Consider the following 21,448-nt stretch of genomic DNA (forward strand, 5'->3'; position numbering starts at 1 on the left):
TTCAATAATATTTCTTTGCTCCACACAATCTGCAGTAATTTAATATTCCTGAAGTGTGTCAGGTTTTTTATAATGAGCTCTTCAAATCTAAATGTGAATTATGTAACATTCCACTACAGACATTCTGTCTAGTGAACTGCTTCTAAAATGTAAAATTTCATGTTTAGCGATGGGGTGGGGGCCAAAAACACCAAACCACAAAGCAGAGAAAACAGATATGCCTTTTTTTTTTTTTAAACAAAGCATGAAGGTTTCAGCAGCTACAACAGAACAAACACACACTAAACACATACTATAATACACATTTGTGTTCTTTCTTTCCCCTTTTTCTCATATAATCCTACAATAAAACAGCTATTACTTATTGAGGGTCCACTATTTACCAAGTACTATGCTATAAGTTTTTCTGGCATTATTTGATGCAATTCATTCAACTATTTGAAGAGTCCAATATAATTATCTACATTAAACAAATGAGGAAACTGAGGCACAAGCCAGCTTAGGAGCTTGTCCAAAGTCACATAGCTAGTAAATAGTACAGCACAGGGCAAGTTACAAGACGCTCATCTCTCCAACTTCCCTCAAAGCCCTCCCAGATTTCCATCAGTGGGTGAATGGAAAAACAAAATATTTGTACCATGGACTATTGCTCAATGTATAAAGGAAATATAGCACTGATACACAGTGCAATGTGGATGAACCCTGAAAACAGCAAGCCAAGTAAGTTAGACAAAATATGTTGCATATTGTATGACTTCACTTATATGCAATATTCAAAATAGACAAATCCTTGGAGACAGAATGCAGATCAGTGGTTGCCAGGGGCTACGGGAGGGGCATAAGGCTGAGGAACTGCTTAATGGGTATGGGGTCTTCTTTGGGAGTGATGAAAATATTCTGGAACCAGACGGAGGCAAAGTTGCACAACATCGTGACTACAATAAATACGACTTTAAAATGGTTAATTTTATGTCATGTGAATTTCACCCAAATAAGAAAAACAAAACAAAACCCCTCCCAACCTGATATGAGCCTTGTGTGATAACACTAAGGCCACTGGAAATTCCAGTTTAAAAAATAACGTAGTGCTAAAAAACAGATGAAAATGTAGTTTTCCCAAAACCAAGACTTTGAGTTTGTGTGGCAGTAACTGCATGCATTAAAACTCTATGTCACTATTGGCATGTTTTGTGATTTGATGTCTTACTTAGCTTCATCCAAGGTATAAAGCATAGAAAACGGGACATTTATCAACAAGGCCCAAAGGTTTATAACAGTACAGACAAGAAGCCTCAGTTTCCTCATCAGTAAAATGGGAACACCACCACCAAGCATGTGAGATTTAGAAGATAAATGAGATTTGGGCATTAAAAAGCCTAGCTCAGTCTATAGCATGCTACCTTTATCTTTACAAAAAGATACACAGGATAAACAAACCAGATAACACGCAAGTTGTTTTTCATCACTTAGTGGTGATGTGACTGGGTGTCAGGGTAAAAGGGATATGGCAGAGGGTGATACTTCTCAGGATACAGCTTTTTGCATAATTCCCACATTTGGAAGCATATTAATGTTCTACATATCTGAAAAAAAATAAATTAATAGGGAAGGTAAGGGTGAGCGTAAAACTAAAAGTAGACGGAAGCAAATCAATTCAATTGTATGTTAAACAGACATCGTAAGCACTCTTGCTAAAGAGGTGGAGGAGAAAAAACTATCAAATAACATAAACACAGAATTGGATGGCACACACCCAGTCTTGGGTAGAGTTGAAGCAAGAGCAGCAGCAAACAAATTCTGAAGTCTTTTTAGTAGGCTTGTTTTCTGTAGTGTTACGAGCAAAGCAGAAGAAACTATTTTCGATGTTCTATAGAATGGAGCAAAGGAATAAATGCACAGATATTGTTGGGAGCCAAGCTTCTCCTATGGGACAAGGGATGTTAAAACATGGAAAGGAAAGCAGGAAAGAATGCTAAAGTGATAGATTGAAAATTGTAGGTTTCAAAGTAAACTCGGGATTTATAAAGTATGCATGCATCTGTATATAAATGTATAGGTATGAATGTATGTATGTGTTGATATGCAACTATTTCCTATCTCTGTCCATTAAGAGGGCCTAGGGCCGGGCGCGGTGGCTCAAGCCTGTAATCCCAGCACTTTGGGAGGCCGAGACGGGCGGATCACAAGGTCAGGAGATCGAGACCATCCTGGCTAACACGGTGAAACCCCGTCTCTACTAAAAAAAAATACAAAAAACTAGCCGGGCGCAGTGGCGGGCGCCTGTAGTCCCAGCTACTCGGGAGGCTGAGGCAGGAGAATGGCGTGAACCCGGGAGGCGGAGCTTGCAGTGAGCTGAGATCCGGCCACTGCACTCCAGCCTGGGCGGCAGAGCGAGACTCCGTCTCAAAAAAAAAACAAAAAAACAAAAAACAAACAAACAAACAAAAAAAAGAGGGCCTAGGAGCAAAGATACTCTAGCAACAATGAGATAACTAATACTTAGATTTTGGATTCTGTTATCATTTTCCAGCAAAAGAAACCAAGGCTTCTTGGGGGAAATGAATTATTTCAGAGCTGGCGCATGGCAGGTACAAAATGAGCCTGAAATATCTTGTTATTCCAGAAATTAAGTGCTCAAAACAAACAAAAAATGATGAGAGAATTTTATAAAGGACGCAGAAGCCATCATGAAGAGTTCTTGCCAGCCTAATTAGGAATTATTTAAACACTGCTATAATTAAGGATGGTAATAAATAATAAACCATTGAAAAAATAGAAATCCACAAATCTATACTGATGACAGACAGACATACAAATGGAAGAATGGAAGGCTGTCTTGCTTATAGCAGAACAGGTGCTGACTGGTAAATACCGACTGCTGGAGTTATAAAATCAACATTTTGCAGCCATCAGAGCCATCAGAGTAAAGACTGGTCAGGCAAGAATCATCAACAGATGCTAAGTCCAGGGAAAAATGTTTGATAAGAAGCAGAATATGTGCAGGTCTTAAACTGTCTTCCCACTTACTGTGTATCAGTTCCAAGGGAAACTTTGTAATTACATAGTGGAGAAATTGGACAAAACCTTGTTAACAAAATTAACTTCAACAAACAGGGGCAGATGGACAGCATGTGATACCCTGAGCAGAACACAACATCACTATGCAGTACTGTGTAGTCTTCTGGCCAGGAATCTAATCAGATTAGGCATTTAAAAAATGGGAAGGGGAGAGCTGTATTCATTGAAAATGTAATAAAAGACAAAGAGAAGCTGTGGAAATATTTTAGATTAAAAGAAATTAAGCAGAAATAACAACTAAATATCGTATCTATATAGGATATTATACTGGAGAGAAAAGAACTGTTAGTCCCCAAAATTATTGAGCCAATTGATAAACTTGAATATGAATAGTAAGTTAGGTAAACATATTGCATTAATGGTACATCTATTTAACTTGAAAACTTTCCTGTGATTATATAAAATAATATAGCTGTTTTTAGGAAACACACTAAATATTCAGGAGTAAAGGGCCAAGATATGTACACCTTATATTCAGATGATTCAGAAAAAAATTCATATACATGTATACATGTATGTGTATGCATATATGTGTGAATATATTTATACATACATGCACAGTGAGAAAACACACAAATGATAAATCAAGTAAGATAAAATATCAGCAATGGGTGATACTAAGTAAAGGGCATAAGGTGTTTTTTGCATATTCTTATGCCTATACTTTTTCCTGTAATTGTGAGATTATTTCCAAATTAAGAAAAAGGAAAAACAAGCCTAGCTCAAAGTCTAACACAAAGAAGTATGTAATTAAGTCAATTCTGGCCTCACTTTTCTCCTAAGTTCAAACCCATTCCAGCTTCCTAGATGGCATGCTTTCTAATGCCCAAGGCTAGCTGAGTTTAAAATTCGTTTACGGCTGCCAGTTCTGACTCCACCTCCACCCCTGTAACTCCCCAGACTGCCAAACTTGGCAGAAGTCTACGGACCAAAGCTGCATGGAACAGGGTCCTTTCTTCCTGAGCTCTAAACTCCCCCTCTAGACTGTATTCCATGTCCACTCAGACTTTACATCCTCCTGCCCCCTGAACCACTGCAGGTTCCTTTAATTACTCAGCCTAAGTAGCCCTTTTGTAGATTATGTATCTCCCGCTCCATCCCTGGGACTATGTCATTAACCTGTCAATCTTTTTTTTTTTTTTTTTTTAATGTCAAAGGCTATCTGATCTGACCATGGCAATTTGGAAAAGGCCTAAAATTCCCCCACGCTGCATATTTGATTTTTGCAGGGTCAAGACAACAGTTAAACGTAAGGCTTTGCAGGAACCCAATGGCAGCAGTTCTATAAAGCTGCTGTGGGTGTGAAAGGTACAACTGTTATAGAAACTTTTGGCAGATATATTGAGAGATGCTGTATCTTTCTGCTAATAAAGGATCACCATCATTGCAACAGATGTACAATCATCATCTTCTTTACCAAACCTTTCAAGAAAAATAATACATTGATAGGACATATTCCTAGCTTTAAAACTTTGAAGCCCACAAAACTGATAGATTTACAACCTTGGTATGGATCCAGTCAAAGCTCTCTTGCCATAACTGTAACAAGAAAGAGGAAAAAACAAATCACAAATATGGGAGACTATCTTAGTCTAACAGCTCATCTTCATGATGTGGCATTGTTAGTTATATTTACCCCACATTATTAAAAAAAATAAAATTTTAGGCAATTTATAGAAAGCCTTATAAAATCCATTTTCTATAATAGGATAAACCAAATAAGAAAGTAGGAACAGGCTGGGCACGGTGGCTCAAGCCTGTAATCCCAGCACTTTGGGAGGCCGAGACGGGTGGATCACGAGGTCAGGAGATTGAGACCATCCTGGCTAACACGGTGAAACCCCGTCTCTACTAAAAAAATACAAAAAAACTAGCTGGGCGAGGTGGCGGGCGCCTGTAGTCCCAGCTACTCGGGAGGCTGAGGCAGGAGAATGGCGTGAACCCGGGAGGCGGAGCTTGCAGTGAGCTGAGATCCGACCACTGCACTCCAGCCTGGGCGACAGAGCAAGACTCCGTCTCAAAAAAAAAAAAAAAAAAAAAAAATTAGGAGCAAAGGGACACAAAAAATTAGAAATGAAGATGAAGGCAGCAGCAAGAATAAAACATCAAAAACAAAAACATTGATAACGGCTGTAGAAGACAGGCTATATGTTTGACTATGAGATTCCTAGAAGCCAAAGCAAAGAGAGAAGAGATCAGTTACAATTTCACAAAACCTATAGAACCTTTTTTCCCCTTTGGACCAGAAGTGGAGAAAGAAAACTATCTATCAGTTTTCATGAAGTCGCCACTGTGGTATCACAAATGTTAACATAAGCAATGTCTCTATAAAATTCTAAAAAAGAATGTGCCACATCTCTTACTGTATGCTGAGATCATAAAACTAACACTGACAGCATAATACAAGTAGTAACAATTTTAAATAGGGTCCAAACAATGCGGCCAAAATCCATTTAAGTTGTTTATGAACAAGGCATATTTTCTTTTTATTAACTAAATTGAAAGGTAAATAAGGGGGATCTTGCGATACAGTATCTGATGGTCTAGCTTTTCTAGGGTATAATCTAGAATTAAACAAACTAATCTTTCTTATCAGTTTATTCATCTGTAAAATAGAATAATAATAGAATAATCTCATAGGTTTATGTGAAAGTATTTTTGGAAAAATAAAACGCTATGTTCCAGAAGGCAGCACTCTTGTTATTCAGACATCAGTCAATCTCTGGCAAGGCAAAGAGGGAGGGAAGACAGTGTGCTTCTGTAATCAAACTCAAAGCTAACAAAAGCCAGAACCGGGTTTTAGCAATATTAAAGGAATTTATTTGACAGCAACATGGCATACTTAGCAACATTTCATTTAACTAATGGATCACACAGTTTCGTTAACTATTTATAGCACCATGAAAATTCATTACATAAACTCTTAGTGTATCAGAAAAAGAACAAGTGTATAAACCTAAAATAATTCCGCTAGTGTTTTCAATAATTGGGACCCCAGTTACATCCAACCTTCTAAAATTCTCACCTCTAATTTTACAAAAACACATCGACCAGCAGTTGGCAGAATCTAAAGCAGCAAGCTGTCCAAGGGGCTGGGCTGGAAGCCTGCCTAACTCCGCCATTGACTGCCTGGGTCAATTTAGACCTTTAAGCTCTGTAACCAGCCTCAGACTCAATTTCTTCCTCTGTAAAATGGGAATACCTTTTCATCTCACTGGGCTTACAGGAGACCAAAATGCACAAAGCTATATAAAATGTCACAGCTGCCTGCCTTGCGTTCAGCTCATTCTCTTCTCCCACCTCCCCTTCTCATCCTCTTTTTCTCTACCCTGTCATACCCTGTCATACAGCTCTGTCTGCCCAGCAGGCCTTAAACTGTCCCAACCCTGAGTGGGAAAGTGCCCTATACACCTTTGCATCCACACCAGCCCCCTGCACAGGGCCTGCCATGTTGTATTGGCTGGCAACAAATATTTAAATAAGGAAACAAATTCACTGATTCATTGAGCAAGAAGTTATTAAACACTTATTCTTTGATAGACTACTGTTCTAGATGCTCAGAAAGAAATAAAGATGATATAATTCCAACTGCAAGGTGCTCAAATTGTTAGGGAGGGAAAAAGAGACAGTGATTGCATGGCATGGTAACAGTTGGTATGAGAGAAATCATAGGAGTCTCAGGGATGCAGAGGATAGGCACTGCCTCAACCTGGAGATGCTACAGGGTGGAGTGAGGCAGAGTTAGCAGTGGGGACGCAGACGGTAGACTTCTGAGAAGAGGAGATCCTTGAACTGAGTTCAGGAAGACTAGTAAATGTTAGTCACCTTAAGAAGAAAAGCTGTGGATGTTAGCACGAAACAGAGAGAAGACATAATCAATCCTGGGAACTCAAACAGTTCATCATGGCTGGGTAGCAACAAGAGGCAAGTCTGCAGAAAGAGACAGAGGCCAGACTGCAGTAGGCCTGAATTCAGATCCTGCTAGCGAGGTGCTTGAAAGGGGTGCTGTAAACCCAGTGGTGTACAGCCCAAGGAGGCCCCAAGAAAATCCACTGGGGTGGGAAAATCAAACTCTACAATGCGTAAGATTATTTTTAGCTACAAAAATAAATAAAGGTTTATTCATTTAATATGCAGATCAATGGTAGCACAGGTATGTACCATATTCCAAAATTCATACACTGGTGAAGACCTCAAAAATTACTCATTGATTCATTGACTACTCGCAGGTGACAGGGGCCACCACAGTGGGATAACAGGGAAGCAACTGATACAGACTATGTTCTTGCAAGATGGTGCTTGTCCAGGAATCACCCAGGGACTGAGGGCCAAGCAAAAGACTGCTGCGTGAAGGGAATAAATTTAAAAGCACACATGCTTCCATTTTCTTCTCCAAAGAGGTCCTAGATAAATGAATCTTCAAAAAAAAAAAAAAAGGTAAAAAGCAAACATACCCAACTCCTTCAGAACATAGTCATTAAATCACAGGTTCTGTCAATCAAATCAGGTCAACACACACTTCCCAAACACTGACTCTGTGTAAGCAGACCCTGTAAATGCTGGAGGTACAGAAGGAGATTAAACAAGGCTGGCCACAGCTACAGCCTCCCAGGGCAGGGTCTGACCTCAGGTGCTCATCACACCTGCTTTCCAACATACGGGTTCTAAAGGGGCATCTCCCTCATTGGCCTTTATAGCGACGATACCATTCCTCATTTTAACCCGACTCCACACCAGCCAGGTGAGGGGAGGCAGGCATACTGTGTTTATTTGCTCTTGGAGACCGAACGCCCTGTGCTCATCCCTGTTTCCTCCACAGAGTGTTTGAGCAACGTGAACTATTGCTATTCCCTAGGGTCTAGCAGGGAGAAAAGACAAGTATTTAACACCGGCCTCCCTGTGAAGGGGATTTTAAATAAACAAATGCCGCATTTGGCAGCTTCACCTGCTGATTTACCTAAAATATATACCACCATTATTTACTCTCCCTTCCACAAGCTGCATTTCATTATCTTCAAAGTTGACAATCAGAAAGAGAACAGAACCAACACCTTAAGTACCAAGCCTAGCTAGTGCAACAGATGTCCCCAAGCTGCTCCGCTTCACGAGTGCCCCTGGGCAGGGACTCATCTTGAACCATCCAACTCTCAGTGACTGTCTGGGTCCCAATGACAGATTCCTCCTGTAAGAGTGTTACCGGCTGGACCCACTCAAGGTCCCTGCTAATAGATGCCACCTTCTCCTTCTGGAGGGAAGAGAAAGACAGGTGGCAGGCTTTCTCTCATCACTGATAACCTATTTTTCTTCTCGCTCCCCTCAAACATATTTTTACTGCCTTTCTTTTGACAAAAAGGGCTATCATCTTCCTTTAGCTTGCTAAATCTCAATTACTGTAAAATGGATACATGGATGGCTCAAATTTTCTCCACAAAAGGATCTGCGCTTGACGGGAAGCAACCGAATTTCCACAATTATCTCCCTGACAAAAAGCACACGCAACAGCGATAACCGTGTTTTCCTGAAGCCATAAATGAGAATGGAGGCCCTGACAAAGGATGTCTTTTTGTTGTTGTTTCCTGATTTGTGAATGTATTTATTGGAACCATCTCACAAAAACGTAGAAATGCAATCACACTTGGAAAGTAATGGGCAAATCAGCAACATGGAAAAGCCTCCTCACTGTTTCACCCTGCGAACCCCCCTGCGAACCACGACAAACTCAAACTCCCCTGCACAGGAAGCCTTCCCTGACCACCTACCTGCACTCACTCCTTACACACCACACCGCTACCTACGAGGAAGAGCACGGTGGGCAGCTGCCGAATGGGAGCTACAGCTGGAATCACCTGAGGAGCTGCTGCCCATCCCTGGATTCTTATTTAATTGGTTTGAGGTGCCACATGGGCACTGGGATTTTTTTTTTCTTTAATTTTATGTTTTAGAGACAGAGTCTCACTCTGTTGTGGGATACAGTGCAGCGGTACAATCATAGCTTACTGCAGTCTCAACTCCTGGGTTTGAGGGATCCTCCCACCTCAGCGTCCCAGGTAGCTGGGACTACAGGTGCATGACACTGCACCCAGCTTGGCAAAAGGAGATTTAAAAGCTTCCCAGGTGATTCTAAAATGCAGTCACATTTGGCAAACACAGGAATAAAGGTTAAGAGAACTTGGCATGACCCCTCTCACTTGGGTAGGGTTGGGCATGTTATTTAACTCCCACAAACCTGAATATGTTCACTGCAAAATGCGATGACTCTGAATACATGCCACATCTGACTATAGTATTAAATGATGTAATCCACATAAAATGTTTATCTCACAGTGGTAAGCGCTGGTGGAAAGCAGAGAAATGCCCCTCCCCAAAGATGCCCAAGCCCTCATCACTGGAACCTGATGTAGATGACTGAGATAATGAAAACTGGGGCTTTTGAACTCCTGAGATTTAGATGACATTCGAGGTTTTGAACAGAAGAGACCAGAGAGATCCTGGGTTGGGGGGATATATACTCCATGAAGGATGAACGCTGATCTCTGGGTGGGAGGGCCGACAGTGGTAGACAGAACGGTGACCCCCACAGATGCCTCCTCCCTAGCTTCTGGAGCCTGTGAACATGTCGTCTGTCACATGGCAAAGGAGTTGTATGTGTTACTGCCCTGCTCTGCCTTTCACCCCAGTCAAGTCCCAGCTGGCTGGGCCCAGGACAGATCCCTCCCCAAGGACAATCTGCTGCCTGACCAGCAGTCACAGTTCGGCCTGACAGAAAGAACTACATCCAAGTTGGATATATAAAAAGATATGCATATTCTGTCTTTCAGGAATTTGAATTTGTTAATGCAGACTCTATCCACGGGTAGAGAGCCCAGATGAAGAGGCAGAAGCCAGGAGGCAGCAAGGCCAAGACTTTGCAGAAGTTGTGAGTTAGCAGAAGTGAGGACTAGCAGAAGCCACTACGTAAAGAAACAATAGATAATTAGAAAGGGGAAAGAGATCATTTTCAGTAGAAGTAGAAACTGAAGACACCCAATGGCAGGGAGCAAACAAAATCCTGTGCAGCGGGAACAACGCAATACCTAATCCCAAGAGATACCCAGGATTCTTCCTGTGAGAAAGTCACACCCAGTCTTCACGAGGCCAGGCTCTATGGCTATTCCTAGCTCCAGAAAAATTCCCCCCTGCCTTACTGCTATTCATGGCCTTACTATGCCATAGTCCTCCTCATTGTAGGGGCCTGCAACAAACAGCCTGAAGCTCCTATACCTGTCATCAGAACCCTTAGTCCATTCTCGTGTTGCTATAGAGAAATACCTGAGGCTCCGTAATTTATAAGAAAAGAGGTTTATCTGGCTCATGGTTCTGGGGAGGCTTCAGAAAGTTTTTACTCATAGCAGAAGGGAAGATAAAACAGGAACAGGCACTTCATGTGGTAAAAACAGGAGCAGGAGAGAGGGTGGGGGAGCTGCCTCATACTTTTAAACAATCAAGTGTCCTGAGAACTCACTCACTATTGTGAAGACAGCATTGAGGGATGGGGCTCGACAATTCATGAGAAATCCACCCCCCGTCCTGCATCCAGTCACCTCCCACCAGGCCCCACCTCCAACACTGGAGATTACAATTCAGCATGAGATCTGGGCAGGGACACAGATCCAAACTATACCACCGTTATCAGGTGTCTGGCAAAGAAAAGCCATGAGCATCACCGTCTCACAGACTTGCCCTGGGAGTTCCAACTGTAGCTCCACCAAGTCCCAGATGTGTGACCTTCAGCAAATCTCTTGAAGTCTTTGAGCCTCCCTTCCTACCTCTGGAAAGCTTGGAAATTGGTATCTTACCCATAAGCGTTGCTGAGTAGAATAAATAAGGTAATATATGCAAATTGCCTGGTACTAGAGAAGGTGTTCACTACATATTGTTTGCCTTCCCTTCCCTCTATTTCATTTGCATATACCTCTTTGGAATGAAAAGAAAGGTGTTTCTGATATTTATTTGCTATACCATATAACTATTGATTACTTAATCCATACTTCTCAAAATGAGTTAGGAAACAATTATTAATACCAAAAAATTATTTCTCCTATGATGTGAAATCTGATATGTTCACTTTGCCTGATCTTCAGGCTCTAGTTCGGTATATCTCCCCAAACTCACAACTCAGGTCAGCATCCCTAAGTGAAATACAAGGTATAGGCGGACCAGGTTGGTCACAGACCCCAGAGCACACCTTGGTTATCAAATACCACACTTCCTCACCTATTCAAACTCAGCTCACCTTTGGAGGTGCCAGCGGGAAACTGATGACACACTCACATTAAGATTATTTCTGAAGACTTAATAAAGAGATTATTTACACATGAGTGGGCTAGGTTGAAGAGAAACCCCAAAGGACAGTGCAGTGTCCCAGGGAGAGAAGAGCAGAACTGTTACTCTGCTAGGCCTGAAGGGATGAGAGAAGGGAAAGGCTACCAGACCAGGAGGGAACCCTGCAGAGACAGTTCCTTAAAAGGAGCAGTGACCTTCAGTCTAGGAAGCAGCAAACCCAAGGCCAGCCAGCAGGGAGAAAGAAGCTGAAAGGGAGATCAAAAACACAGAGACTTACCTCTCCTTTCCTCTCCTAAGCCTCCTGCTAGGACCCAGCACTGGCTAATCCCCATAAGTGGCCAAAGGGTCAGAAGGCCCACAGAGGAAAGAGGGATGGATGCAGTCCACACAGGTCAGCTTCCCAGAGCAGGAGAATGGGGCAGAGAGAGCCCCTGGAGGGGCAAGCAGGAGACAGCTAAAGGCCCAGGTGAAGCCCTCCCGCTCCAGTAAGAATTTCCTATCACAGCCTATATTCTTCAAAATTCCCAAGGAACTGCATGCCTTTGTGTCTCCTATAACAGAGCATAAAACAGAAGGGAGAAATGAAGAAAAGGAAGCAATTACCTTCATGAGAACCTACTAGGCTTCATGTTCTGTGCTAGGCAGTGTACACATTCCCCATGCCGTTACTTCTTTACAATCTGGGAAGGTAAGTATGATTCTTCCCATTTTGAAGTGGTGGAAACAGAGGCACAGAAGTGATAAAATATCAAGTCCCGGGTCCCGTTCCTATGGTGAATCCAGATCTAGAACCCAAGTGTATCTGATTCCAAATGTCACAACGTTTCCATAAAACCATACTGCCTTCATAGTCATTTCTTATCTACCTGTATCTTGTCCCTCAATGAGCCTGAAGGCCACCTGAAGGCATAGATGGTCTTCTATTTCTCTCGCATCTTCCTTTGCCTTTGTGCTAATAAGATGCAAGAAAGCTCCACATGTATATTAGCTGATAAATAAAATCACAAAATCTTTGAAATCCCCACAATCCTATTTTTTTCTCAGTTTAAAAATACCTTGTTTTGCCAAACACTCAGAAACTTCTTTTCTCTCTTAGAACAGGCTTTCTTTTTTTTTTTTTTTTTTTTTTTTACACACATCTTATATTGGGATTCACAACTCATCACTCCCACAAGAAATCCCCCCAGGCTCCTTGTCTGTTCAGGCAAGCACTTGGTAAATTCGGAAAACAGTTTAGGTTCATTTCTGCTTGCCAAGTACAAGGCTTCTGGGTAGCCTGCTCTTATGCGAAGCTTTAAAAGAAATATTATGGTCATTTACTTAAGCATATCCAACAATATTTTTAAAAATGGACTCTTTGAAGTATTACTAATAATAAAAACAATAAAATAATTAATGATATGACCATGGCAGCTCTGTATATTTGATATTATGTGAGTGCAATCTTACCTGGTGAGAATTTCTAAAAGGCCCCGAGTGCCTTTCTGACATTTCATCATTAACTCCTTTTGCCTTCTCTGCAGGGTAGCAAAGGTGAGCTTGTGTAGGCTTCAAGTGGAGGTTGAGGCCTGAGGCCCAAACAACTCACTTTCTCCACTCCACACTCACCTCTCATTTAACAGGAAGACAACAAACCTCGTCAGAACATAGCAACAGTGAAAGGAAAGGATCTTGCAGTTTTTTAGGAGGACCCCCTTGGGTCCCCCTTTGTCTGTGCACTCATTTGACATTTCCTTTCTAACAACGACTGTCACGGTTTGCCAAATACCTTCTCTTTCGTGCTTTCATTTCATCTTCATGGTGCTGTCCTCATTTTACCGTGGTTGGAGATCATATAAGCCACAGTTTCCAGCTAAATAGGAGTGGACTCCATGCCTTTTGAGTCCAAGATCTTTTCTGTACCTTGTAAATACCACCTGAATTCTGGCTCTATATTATGCTATCTTAATTAGATGATCAGCCCTATTACAGATACTGCCATCCTGAATGATAGTGAAAGAGCAGCACCTGTTGCTAGTAGGAGAGTTGCCTACAATCTTCCCCACTCCTCCCCAGCTGGTGAGACCACACCTCCTTCCCCACCTGTTGAATCTAGACCACACCTCCCAGACCACACCTCCTTCTCCATCTGCTGAATCTAGGCCACACCCTCTTTCCCTTTCTGTTGAATCTAGGCCACGCTCCCTTTCCTGTCTGTCGAATCTAGACCACACCTCCTTTCCTGTCTGCTGAATCTAGGCTACACCCTCTTCCCTGTCTGTTGAATCCAGACCACCTCCCCTTCCCTGTCTGTTGAACATAGACTACACCCCCTTTCCTATCTGTTGAATCTAGGCCACACCCTCTTTCCTGTTTGTTGAATCTAGGCCACACCTCCTTTCCTGTATGTTGAATCTAGACCACACTCTCTTCCCTGTCAATTCAATCTAGACCACACCTCCTACACCACCTTCTTTCCCTAGCTAAGGAATCTAGACCACACCTCCCAGACCAGGCCTCCTCCCCATCTGCTGAATCTAGACTACACCTCCTGTCCAATCTGTTGAATCTCTGCACCTTTGCCCAGCCACCTGATGAGAGCTGTGGGGTCACTAACCTGAATAATAATGCTTTTTCCCTCTCCGGAGGGAACTTCAACCTTTGCTCATTAAAATTTATAGTCTAAATTAGAAGTACTCTTTAGAGATAAAAAGACCAAAATCAAGACAAAACAATACTAAATTGCTTCCAAGAACCAAACTAGTATGTCAGTTAATCCGATTTGTAATTGGGTTATCCCTAAAAAATGAGCCAGCCTTGATTAGGTGCCCATTAGCTTTCAGCTTCCAGAGAGCAGCAAGCTAGTCCTGCAAACAGTCATTCTCTTGACATCTGTGATTTTCTGGGTATTACCAGTTAATGTCCATGCAAGGAGGAATGGATATATGATCAGAAGAAGCATGAAAAGATCTCCTCCTCTCAGGAATTCCAGGGGGAAACACCCACAGAAAATCACAGGGTTGAAAAAAATTGGTATATCAAATACTCCTTTGAAAAATTTTATAAAAGCTATGAACACTTTCCCAAAGCTCAAGTAAAGAACTTAAGATGTAAAGTGGGGATTTAAAAAAAAATTCAAAAAGGAAACAAAAACTCAATATGTTTTAAAAGTACAATTTAAAAATCGTCAGTACTATATGCACTGACTTTTCATCTTCTAACTTTTTATCCAATCATTCTGTTGGCATATGGCCACAAAATCACAGTAAAATAAGAAATGGCTTCTAATAATAATAAGACTGTATGGCTAAAAAGTACTTTTCCATCTGTGTGTCCAAATGAAATTCTCTCAATACCCTCAGAAACACACAAAATAGGAATCTCAGTGCTCATTTTAAAGACTGAGCAACTGAGGCTCCAGGAAGGAAACTGGCTTACCTAGGAAATGTACTCCAGTACTAGGAAATGGCGGCAACCAAGCTAAGATCAAAGTCTTTAGGCTTCTAGTCTAGGGTTTTAAAGATGAAAAGAAACTGGGATATCAGCTAGACCCATAGCCTAGAGCAAGCTTGTTCAACCAGCACTCTGCCAGCCACATGTAGCCCAGGATGGCTTTGAATGCGACCCAACACAAATTCATAAACGTTCTTAAAATATTATGAAATTTTTTGTGATATTTTTTAGCCCATCAGCTATCATTAGTGTATTTTATGTGTGGCCCAAGGATATTCTTCTTTTTCCAACGTGGCTCAGGGAAGCCAAAAGATTGGATACCCCTGACCTAGAGTCTTCACTTTACATTGAAGAACGGTATCTTAGAAAGATCGAATGCTTTGCCTGAAGTTACACAATGAGTAAGTTACACAGATCAATTAGCTAGGTCACCTGATCTTTAGTCCACTTCTGACACCACTGTGGTTCACCGAGCCCATCGTTCATAACATCTGTCAGAGAGAATACTTCCATATGATTTGTATTATTAGGCAATTTGTAGCTTCATTCACTTTTATAAGATTTCTGCTCCTAGAATAAGTTAGTTTTAAAACATTTCAAAAAGCATAAAAGTGTCTTTTAAAAGAATTAAAGCATGATAAGACTTCTGCCCACACTTTAGAGGGAGCCCTTTGTACACAACATAATTTACCAAAACTCAGGTAACGTAACTTACCAAACTCAATGTTTTCTAGCATTCTAGAAAACATTTTCCTAGAACTCCAGGCACAGGCAAGAAAGAACTCAGACACAGAAGAAATAACTCAGCAGCTGAAAGCAAACAAACCCCAACAACCTGGGCAAATTAATTTTTAGTAAAGAGCTCTACTCAGAGATTTAAAAATATAAAGTTAAATACTACATTACCCATGTTGATCATGCTGCAGAGCAAAGCTCCAGAACGGACAGCCCTCCTGGCCCTTATGGGAGCTCAAAGCCACCCCACAAAGAAGGAAGGACAAAGTACACAGCTGAGATCATAATTAGTGACTTTCAGTGATCACCAGAGAAGGGGTTTGGCAAGGAACAATCACATGGGGAGACGCAGTTTAGTGTTCTGCTGCAAACATCATCAGGGCAGGAGGCATTCACACACAGACCCCCGCCACTCCAAACACGTTTATTTACTCTTTCAATCAATGCATAGTATAATTTACAGACTGCGGGCTGTTTGCCATACATTGTTCAGTTCTGAGGACACAGATTATGTTCTAGTGAAGGGTGGTGGACAATAAATCAATCAAGTCTATCAAGTATACTATATGTCACGTATTGGTAAGTGTTATGAAGAAATACAAGGATGGGAGGGCTATACAAAGTGCTGGAGAGGAGTAAGTCTTTTTAATGAGTAGTTAGCAAAGGCCACACTGAGATGACATTGGAGCAAAATGTTTAAGAGGGTGAAGGTGCGTGCCATGCAGAGATCTGGGGGAAGAGCATTTGAGGCAGAGGGAACAGCAAGCCCAAAAAACTCTGAGGCAGAAATGAGCCAAGCACTTTCATCAAAGAACAGTGGAGATGCTAGGATGGGACACAGAGGACAGGGAAAAAGAAGTAAAGGATGAGATCAACAAAGTGGATGCCAGAGCCAGGCCCTAGAGACGGAAAGTATGGCAGAGTCCTTGCTGCTCAGTGGCTCCCAGTCTAGCAGGAAGTAAGCAATTGTGCCCAGAAGGCTAGGGTTTTCCAGGGTGGCTTCCCCAATCACTCCAAGGAAAACTTTTGTGAGGCTCCCTTTCCTCATTTGTAAAAGAAAAAAGAACAATAATAATCTCATTTCATCTATCCCACTAACCCTGCTCCCATCACTGTAGTGCTACTGTCATTCCTCTGCAGAACAACTGCAAGGGTTTAATAGCTTCATTTCCATAATAGTTTCTTTCACAGATAAGAAACTTAAATGCAGAGAGTTAAAGTTCTTGCTCGAGAAAATACAGATAGAGAGATGGGCATGGTAGCTTACTCCTGTAATCCTGGCTGCTTGGGAGACTGAGGTGGGGAGTGTGTGAGCCTAGGAACTTGAGGCTGCGCTGAGCAATGACAGTGCCACTGTACTCCAGCCTAGGTGACAGAGCAAGAGCCCATCTCTAAAAAAAAATAGATAGATGATAAACAGATTGACAGACAAGCGGCAGAACTCGGATTTGAAAATGTCTTTGTGACTCCAAAAGCCCACTGCTCCAATATGCTCACGTGACGGACCCAAGAAAACGGCAGCTGTTAAGTGTCGCCCAGCGTGAGAAGGGCAACACGGCCCCGTAATGGCTATTGCTCTTCTAATGACACAGTCGGCTAGGTGGGATGATGGAACAAAGTGAACTCTCTCATCACAATTGCTGAGCAGTCCCACGTGGGTACAAAGCTCAATCTGAGGGTGCCAAGATTAAACTTATCCTCCTTCTCTAGGTGTTGCCACAGACTTGATAAGCTTGGATTCCTGAAGCCTGAGCACACTGGGAAACTGAGGCAGTCATTTAAGTCATCAAATGCCCCAAGCTTAGAAAGTCGAGCTTTGTGAAAATGAAAAAAAGAAAAAAAATCAGACATCAAACTCTGTGTAGCTGACTTAAGAGTGACAGGAGTTGTTTTTCACCACCTCCCGCCAACCACCACACACACACACACATACACACACACACACACACACATACACACACACATACACACACACACATACACACACACACACACACACATACACACACACACATATACACACACACACACACACATACACACACGCACACACATACACACACACACACATACACACACACACACATACACACACACACACACGCACACACACACACACACAGCTTCTTGGTTGCAACCTGTCTGAAGGGGAGGAAAGAAACTCAGTTATGTTGGGGAGCATGTTTATAGCCCTGAACCTTGCTCCCAATAAATGAAGATTCAGTTTAACTCATCTGGAAAAGTTAACTTTTCTGGATACTCTGTCACTCGGAATGTCCCACACCCTTTACTTCCTACGCAATCTATATCCAGGCAAAGGTCATCAGTGGACACCTTACCTCAAGCCAATATAACTTGGTATTGACTGTGTTTGTGTTGCTGTCCATGTGAATGCATCTTTCTTGTGACTATAATACAATGGCAATAAACATGACGATGGTGATGGTAAAAATAATGAAGGCTGCAAGGCGAAGTCAAGTCTTCAGCTGAATCCCTGGCACTGAACGTTATGGTTTCTTAACCTCCCTGGGCCTAAATTTCTCATCTCTGAAATGTTACTACTAATTTATCTTGCAACATTAATATTGTGGTGAGGGAGGGGGAAGTATCTAAAGTCCTTGAGTCCACAGTTGTTCCTTCATAACTGACTGTTGTTATTCTCTGTCAAAAGAAAGGTGAATAAGATTTACACATTTTTATTCCATCCATAATCTCATGTGATCCCCCAAACACGACCCCAGCCCTTAACTTGGGGTCTCTCCCTTAGTAGTCGTTCAAAATATAAAATCCAGAACTAGATGAGAGTTTAGAAATAACCTAAGTCTTTCATTTTACCACTGGGGAAAGTGAGGTTCAAAGAGGGGACACATAATTTTATCTAAGCAGATGCTGTCTACGATAATTTAGAAACCTCTTCCTGATGATAAACTCAGCCAAAGGTAGTAAGTATCGCATCATAAGTGAAATGCCATAGGAAAACTCACCAGGGCCCAGGCTAATGCATCCAGGATCTGATTTAGTTGTTGTGATACCCGGAATCATACAAAGGCTTTATTAAAACTCCATTTACTGGAGGAAAGTGTCTTGTGCCTTGAATGTAAAATGGCCCCTATTCACACTGACCTCTCAGTGTGCAGGGAAATGAAGGCCAAACTTCCCAAAGGTTCTCATTTGCAGCAGTGGCTGGTGAACAGCAGTGGCTGGTGAGCAGCAGTGGAGTGTGCAAACTCCAGCACTATTGCTTTCCACCTGTTTCTCCACTTGCTCATTATCTCTGAGTTCCAGGGGGCCAGTTCCACACTCAGCCTAATGGAACAGGGAGGGGCGCTTTTGCTGGACTGAACTGTCCACTTTAACAAGGTCAGGGCAGCGCTCACTCTCATGAAGCCCTGGGCGGGCCTGCACACTTGCTCAGGAATCCTGGGATGAGGCTCTCTGAAAAGAAGGTTTTGTGCATTTCTGTCTGTCGTTATCCAGGAGCAGATGGGGTGCTAAAATTAAGGATGCAGTGCCCCAGTTTTTAGGCACTCACTGTTTCTGTGGAAATGATGCTGAGGCTGAAAGCTAGAGTGCAGGGTAAAGTCAATTGAGAATGAGGCCTCAAGGTATGGCAGGAAAATAGCACAGGTTTGGGTCTGTGTGGGTCGTGCTTTGCCCATCTCTCCTGCACAGCTTTGAATGAGCTGCAACTTCCCTGAGCCCTAGCCTGGTCCCCACAATATGACAGTCACAGGGCCTAGGTACTGCTTCTTTCTTTCATAGGATCCTTTCTTTGCAAAATGTGTTTAAAAAAATTATATTCAATTACTGTGTTGGTATTATGACAAGCATAATTTTTTTTTCTTTTCTTTTTTTTGTTTTTGTTTTTGTTTTTTGAGACAGAGTCTCACTCTGTCTCCCAGGCTGGAGTACAGTGGCCCGATCTCAGCTCGTTACAACCTCTGCCTCCCGGGTTCAAGCGATTCTCCTGCCTCAGCCTCCCGAGTAGCTGGGACTACAGGCGACCGCCACCACTTCCGGCTAATTTTTGTATTTTTAGTAGAGACGGGGTTTCACCATATTGGCCAAGCAGGTCTCGAACTCCTGACCTTGTGATCTGCCCGCCTCGGCCTTCCAAAGCGCTGGGATTACAGGCGTGAGCTACCGCGCCCAGCTGACAAGCATAATCTTTGACTCTAAAAGTCCATTTCCTTCTTCTGAGTTTAAAAGAAGTGAAAATCTATTTGTGGGACCTCAAAAATACAGTGGGGGCCCGAGACACTGTGCCTGCTATGAGGAAGGGGTAAGTTGGCCCCAGTGTGGCCACAGTTTCCATAATAGAAAAGTGGAATTGACGGCTCCTGCCACTCAAGATGTTGTTAGGATGAGTAGTTTAATACAAAGTTGACTTCCCACTATGCCTGTTCCAGCAGATGCTCAGTCAGTGGTTGTTAACAATATATTATGTTTATTATTCAGAAAATGTAATTTAGCCATTTCCATAGACAATGTTTATGTCCCCTCTCCCTGCACACACACACAAATTTATACATTGAAACCTAATCCCCAGGATGATGGAATGTGGAGGTGAAGCCTCTGGGAGGTGATGGGATTTATGCTCTTACAGGAAAGACCTCAGAGAAGTCCCTCACCCCTTCCACCAAGTGAGGTTACAGTGAGAAGGTGCCATCTATGAACCAGGAAGTGAATTCTCACAGACGCTGAATCTGCTAGAGTCTTGACCTTGGACTTTCCAGCCTCCAGGACTGTAAGAAGTAAATTTCTGTTATTTACAAACCACCCGATCTATGGCATTCTGTTATAGCAGTCCAAAAGGACCAAGACAGCCATTCTTCAAAGAAAACAGGATTCTGCATCTTTTGGCAGGGGAGACATGAGTTTGTTCCCTATGCAATTTATTCACTCAGCTCCTCAAAATATCCCAATCGCTATGAGGACGTGGTTGTTCTCAATAGATACGCATACTGAATACTGACAACACACTTAAAAGGAAACATATTCCCACCAAGGGGAAACTTTATCAAAATTGTCCTTGTTATTAATTTTTGAAAAACATCAAAATGTCAGAGCACTTAGAAAAATCAATGTCTCAGGCTCTGTTAGCTGAAGTTGGAGCTGTGGCCGGGATTTTGGGAAGAGCACCTGACTTGGAGTCTCACATGTGCTTTGCTGACCTGGTTCAACTTCCATCAGAGGCTTGGCAGGTCCTTCACACTCCAAGCCCCAGTTCTCTTTTCTGCAGTATGGAATGCCAATCCCTACTTACAATAGGGATGTTGTGAGGCTCAGAGGATCTAATGAATGTTCACTAAGCAATTTACCAAGGTTTACCACAGAACACTCTATCCCTTAAGGATGCTCTTTACAAATAAGTAACGGATAAGCCAGGCCTGGTGTGGCACACCTGTGGTCCCAACTACTTGGGAAGTTGAGGCAGAAGGATTGCTTGAGCTCAGAAGTCCCAGGCCAGCCTGGGCAACATAGCAATGCATTGTCTCAGGAAAAAAAAAAACAAAAAAAAAAACACAAAACACACACGTGTGCGCACACACACACACACAAGGGACGAACAGATGGAAAAAAAGGACAGATGAACAGGTACACAGATGGGAAGAAGGGAAGGAGGCAGGGAGGAAAAGAGAGAATGGATCTATGTTTAAATAGTTCTCAAAACAATAATATAATAGTCCCTGATCCCTTGAGATATCATAATAAACATTACTATATTAACAACTTTGAAAAGCCCTTTGTCAAGGGCACTTACTTTACAGATGACCAGAAATTCTATAATTTGTTTAACCAAATTTTCTCCTGGCATAACTATCGATATCCTATTTGATCTGAGAAATGCCCACCACCCCACTTCCTTCTGTCCTTTCTG

General features: G+C 42.2%; 1 protein-coding gene across 4 annotated transcripts in view; it reads right to left on the reverse strand.

Annotated features, from left to right (window-relative positions):
* The window catches only part of DAB1 (DAB1, reelin adaptor protein), a 427,600-nt gene that overhangs the window by 297,865 nt on the left and 108,287 nt on the right, over positions 1-21,448 (reverse strand). The window contains exon 1 of one of the 4 annotated variants that reach the window (XM_025390513.1): positions 12,850-13,358. The exons of the other annotated variants lie outside the window; for them this stretch is intronic. The gene's annotated coding sequence lies outside the window, so the exon portion shown is untranslated. Of the gene's footprint in view, positions 1-12,849; positions 13,359-21,448 lie in introns of those variants that run through there. 4 annotated transcript variants of the gene reach the window in all.

Source organism: Theropithecus gelada, chromosome 1 (assembly GCF_003255815.1).
Source record: "Theropithecus gelada isolate Dixy chromosome 1, Tgel_1.0, whole genome shotgun sequence".
NCBI lineage: Eukaryota > Metazoa > Chordata > Mammalia > Primates > Cercopithecidae > Theropithecus > Theropithecus gelada.